Source organism: Acipenser ruthenus, chromosome 1 (assembly GCF_902713425.1).
Source record: "Acipenser ruthenus chromosome 1, fAciRut3.2 maternal haplotype, whole genome shotgun sequence".
Lineage (NCBI taxonomy): Eukaryota > Metazoa > Chordata > Actinopteri > Acipenseriformes > Acipenseridae > Acipenser > Acipenser ruthenus.
Window position 1 is genome coordinate 75,334,057 of NC_081189.1, and position 6,000 is coordinate 75,340,056.

At 35.6% G+C, this 6,000-nt stretch overlaps 1 protein-coding gene across 1 annotated transcript in view; it reads right to left on the bottom strand.

Annotated features, from left to right (window-relative positions):
- The window catches only part of LOC117420766 (protein AF-9-like), a 107,874-nt gene extending 104,686 nt beyond the window's left edge, over nt 1-3,188 (bottom strand). Inside the window, exon 1 of the mRNA XM_059029877.1 lies at nt 3,169-3,188. The gene's annotated coding sequence lies outside the window, so the exon portion shown is untranslated. The remainder of the gene's footprint in view (nt 1-3,168) is intronic.
- Between the last annotated feature and the right edge of the window lie 2,812 nt (nt 3,189-6,000).

Here is a 6,000-nt window from a genome sequence, read left to right on the forward strand (position 1 = left end):
AGTATAGACGTTTCTGATAAGTGGCATTGGGGTAGATGTTTTGTGATGAAAAAAAACGGGGAACTCTAAAACTACCACATGGAGGCGTCAGGTTATTTAAATGTCGAATGTCAAAGTTTGGGCTATCCATATTGCTTCTAAAATGAAAAGCTGATCGCACATCACGTAGAGGCGTTTATTTGTTTATATTTCATTTTCAGTTATACAGTATTGTTCGGCTTCATGCAATTGCTTCAAAAACAAAGAGTAACGTAAAACGCTGCTTTCATTTTGACCTATTCCGGCTGCCGTACATCCATACACACAGTTTCTGCAGCGTCAATGTTTAAGTTTTGTGACTGCTTACCGGTGTTGTAACCAATTCAGTACCACCTCAGAAACCTATATCCCCTGGCGCATTCTGCATGAGTAAAAAGAGATCATCCCTCAAGCACGTCTAATTTTTCTTTTCCTCGTGTCTGAGGTGAAATACGAGTGATGTGCACGCGCAGCAGTTGCGGCTGCATTTTGATGTAGGGTGTATTTACAGTGAGAAACACTGGGGATACCAAATAATGCAGCCATAGACTAAGATATTGTCAGCTGTCTAATTTGGTATCCCTTGTGTTTCTCACTGTAAATACACCCAATATCAATCAAACCCATTGTGTGTGATAATGGGGCACAGGTAGGCATACTGTGCAAGTTTGACATTTGTAGGAGCCCCGCTGCCTGAAACGCACATGGGATACCAAATAATATGATATTGTCAGCTATCTAATTTAGTATCCCCTGTGTTTCTCACTGTCAATACCAATCTTGTGTGTGTACTGTATATACAATAAATATATAAACACATCTTTAAACAATAACGTTATATGTAATACATTATGCATTTTTAATATAATTTACACGACTCGTGTTTATTCCAGACATAACAGCACAAGCCACAGAGCAACAACATTCCTGAAAACTTTCGTGATCATTTACTTTCAACTTTCAAGTTTTGAAATCCAAAAAATATATATAAAAAAGCTACTTTGAAATCGTTTATAAACAGGAAGGTCGCATAGTTAATACATTAATCAATAATTAAAGATTGTTTTAGCTGCGCATGTCAAAGATTTTTTTAAAGAAAATAAATTATAACTGATTATACACATCACAAAGAAATCATGCCGTCCTGTCGAAAAAGTTAGTAAATGATTGAAAAATGCAGCCGACAACTGCTGCGCGTGCACATCACTCGTATTTGACCTCAGCAGACACGAGCAAAAGAAAAATTAGACGGGCCTGTGGGACAATCTCATTTTACGCATGCGCAATGCACCATGGGTTACATATTTCTGAGGGGGTACTGAATTGGTTACAACACCTGTTCCCAGTAAGTTATATTTCATTGCATTAGTATTATTACAAACATTGTTCTTTGCATTATACCATATTCTGACTGGTATAATTAGTTTGTTATAAATACAATGTCAAGTTCAAAGTACAGTACCGTACATTTAAAAGTTGTTTTTACTTTATTTCTACACATACAACCCAAATAGAGTATTTCTCGTGCTGATATAAGTAACTTATAAGATAGCCTGATTATCAGCAATGTCGTAATTATAAATTAGATACAGTACGGTACCATATACAACAATAATATCTATCTATCTATCTATCTATCTATCTAATGATTATTTTTAAATCACTAAATAAAGTGATATTGCTTCAATTTATAAATGCTGGATATGTCAAGGTATTAAGTTAAAACTGTTGTAATTTGCTCTCATAAGGGTGCTAAATATGGTTAACCATTAAATGATTGCAAATGAACACCAAATGCTCATAATTTAAATTCTAGCTTTAATAATATAGATCACAAGCTTGCAGCTTGCACATTCTCCACTTATTGGAGAAATGCCTAGATAATGTAGCCCAAGTCATTATCGTCTTCATCAGCAAACTGTCCTTCAAAACTGATCTTGGACTATAACAAATGTTTCATTGGGTAACACTACTGTTCGGCATGTCAAACCAGGACAGAGTGTTTCATATTGCTGTTCATGTTTTGGTGTCATTTTCAGCTTTTTCAATTACAGTACTTTTAGTTAATTTCCTGAACATAAATAAAAAAAACAAACAAAAAAAACAGTTAAAACATTTTACCACGACACTATTTTGTCAAGAAAGGCGAGGTATAGTAAAGCATATTCATAAACGCTAAAATACTGTGGTAAACTTTTATTATTATTATTATTCCTGGCAAATTCTGTGCACTGAGACCACCTCATGTTTTACCTATGACAAGCAGAGGTCATGAAGTATGCCTGTGCAAATACCATGAAAATGTGCAACTGCTCATTAAAGGTGTTGGAAAGGTGAAATTCTAAGTCTCACTGTCTGCAGCATGGAATCTACTTCATGTGTTGACAAAACTTGTCAAAACTGTGGAGCAGATGCAGCAGTGGATCCTTTATATCATTTAAGTGAAGATAATGCTGTATCTTATTACCAGTGGCAGCTGGAGCCTTTTGCTCGACATGTTTTTAATGCTAGATGACAACAAAAGGAGCCAAGATAGCTAAAGGAAGTTCTGAACCTGGGATAAATAATTCTGCAGGAATACTTTTCTGAAAACTTCTAACTGAGACATCAGCGAGAGAGCATGAAACTGTAAAATGAAACTGTACCAAATTTAACAAAAAACACAAGTTTGTCCCCTCCACAACATTCGCTCTGCAATGTCCCCTCCGCGACAGCATTAGCTTATTTATACTTTAATTTATTTAAATAGTTGTACATATTTACTTGCATTAATTATATTATTAAAAAGTATATACCTAACCTTAATAAAATAAGAAGATAAAAGTTGTATGTTTATTGTAAGTTCACAGACTTTTTAAATTGTAGTTTGAAACTCTGCTGTCTCCTCTGTGACACTAATAAAAACTTTTTAAAAAAGAAAAAAAAAGTTTTTGTAAGTTTTAGTAAGTTGAGGTATATTACAAATGCAATTATGAATAATAAATGACAATTTAAAAAAATGCGAATGAAAAAACTGCCTCTAAACGGCGCTCAGGATACTGTGGAATGCCCCCAAAGCAAACCTAATTTGCCTGTTTTTATGGAACTGTTCAGAATACAGTAAGTGTTAAACTTCTGTATCCCAAATTAAGAAAACAAAAATGTTCTTACCTTTTATTTCATGGAGCCTAAATCCATGTTAAAGGCTGCGTTGCAACTGTTTGTCTGAAGCATGAATGGGGCGCTAGTAGGACCAGGGCAGATAATATTGTACTGTATTTTACTTACATTATCAGGTCAAGAAGGGTGTGCCTTCCCTCATGTTTTGTTACAAAGATGTGGGTCCTCATCACAGTAGACTGGCAATCTGCCGTTACTCAGCTTGGTAATAGGTTTAGTATTTTGTTATTCTTTTGGGAATTAGCCTATCTCAAAAGGTCTATAGAATAAATAATTGTAAGGGACACCTTATATTAAAGTTATATTATCATTTATAACATGTCAGATAATGAATAAGTTAAATTAATAATGCATTGATGTGATATATTTTACACTTGTCTGTGGTTGAGGTTTTTTATGTTTAATATTAGTTAAATGTTCTTTTCAAGACTGTTGAATACAGAACAAGTTTAATATAAAGCTTTGCTGCATTCTAACCTTGAGGTTGCTAAGGCCCTGTTTGCTCTACAGGTGGATCTGAAAATTATTTTGAACCCAGTTTTCATGCCCAGGTCTTTAACTAGTAAATGTATGACCCTGGGGGAATAGGCAAGAACATATGTATTTGATATGTGTAGCCATGGTCGCATATTGAAAGATAAAGCCCTTGTAATGCAACAAATTACATTTACTAAACTGCAATGCAATTTTGCAAGAATTGTAGCATAACACATGGCTATGATGATAATGTGTGACAGGTAAAAAAAATTGAAATTCCACAAGGCTAGTTTACATATAACCTTCTTTAAAACTTAAGGGAATGACAACAGCTACAGCTTTCGGTGTTTCATCTGAGTTTGACAATGAACTGCTCGGTGTCGACTCCCTCCGAGATTTCCCTGATTTTTCTTTTTTCCTGCTCTTCCTCCTACAGCTATATTAGACCTGTGATGATGAAATTCCATAATTAAGAAGAGCTTAAGTGCAGTATCCACTGGTACCACTGTAACCCCTGGGGCAAGGCAAACATTCTCACCAGTGAGACTATGATGTGCACAAAAAGAAAAGGCCAAATCTTTAAAGTCTAAATCTAGGAAATAAACTTCCCAAAGTAAATGTTAGATACAATAAACTGCTCTTGCCATGTCGTATTATAACTTACATTTTAACTAAAATTACTTTCTTAAAAATAATTTCCTTGCCCTGCCCTCTGTGTGTCATGTAGTGATAACAGGTTTGTCGTTCAGGATTTTGAGGCATGTCTGTTGTCTCCCTGGAGCAAACTTGTATGGCTAGATTAACCCTAACAGTTTCTGATATGAAAGGGTGGATAGCTTTCCAAGAACTGGGCTTGTGGCAGATATTTGAAATACTGTACTTTCTAAAGCAGATTGCTCAGTGTCCCTGAACACATAAAAAAGATGAAGGTACTTCTTTCTTTGAACTTTCATTGTACACAGTATATACAGACGTGCTCAAATTTGTTGGTACCCTTACAGCTCATTGAAATAATGCTTCATTCCTCCTGAAAAGTGATGAAATTAAAAGCTATTTTATCATGTATACTTGCATGCCTTTGGTATGTCATAGAATAAAGCAAAGAAGCTGTGAAAAGAGTTGAATTATTGCTTATTCTACAAAGATATTCTAAAATGGCCTGGACACATTTGTTGGTACCCCTTAGAAAAGATAATAAATAATTGGATTATAGCGATATTTCAAACTAATTAGTTTCTTTAATTTGTATCACACATGTCTCCAATCTTGTAATCAGTCATTCAGCCTATTTAAATGGAGAAAAGTAGTCACTGTGCTGTTTGGTACCATTGTGTGCACCACACTGAACATGGACCAGAGAAAGCAAAGGAGAGAGTTGTCTGAGGAGATCAGAAAGAAAATAATAGACAAGCATGGTAAAGGTAAAGGCTACAAGACCATCTCCAAGCAGCTTGATGTTCCTGTGACAACAGTTGCAAATATTATTAAGAAGTTTAAGGTCCATGGAACTGTAGCCAACCTTCCTGGGCGCGGCCGCAAGAGGAAAATTGACCCCAGATTGAACAGAAGGATAGTGCGAATGGTAGAAAAAGAACCAAGGATAACTGCCAAAGAGATACAAGCTGAACTGCAAGGTGAAGGTACGTCAGTTTCTGATCGCACCATCCGTCGCTTTTTGAGCGAAAGTGGGCTCCATGGAAGAAGACCCAGGAGGACTCCACTTTTGAAAGACAAAACATAAAAAAGCCAGACTGGAATTTGCTAAAATGCATATTGACAAGCCACAATCCTTCTGGGAGAATGTCCTTTGGAAAAATGAGTCAAAACTGGAGCTTTTTGGCAAGTCACATCAGCTCTTTGTTCACAGACGAAAAAATGAAGCTTTCAAAGAAAAGAACACCATACCTACAGTGAAACATGGAGGAGGCTCGGTTATGTTTTGGGGCTGCTTTGGGGTAATTTGGCAACAAAATAAACTGGGTCACACCACTGACTAATACAAAGATTACATTAGAGGCTTAGATGCAGCCTTAGGTGATACAACAGCACAAATAAGCATACATGCAACTTTTGCCATTAAGTGTTTTTTTTTGTTTGTTTGGGTTTTTTTTAAATTTGAGAGGCATTGCGCCCTGGACCAAGTGAAAATGTTGGGTGTCCAATGATGTACAAAGTCTTAATGTTAAGGTACACAAATGTTTTTTTTTGTGTTTATTTGATTAACGTGTTGACAACTTTTTTACAAAGCCACAAACAATTTTTTTTCTGTCTAAAAGGAAGTTGCATAGCAATAGAATCCACAAAGCTAAATTCCATAAAGATCAAAGGATAACCAACAGTTTTACT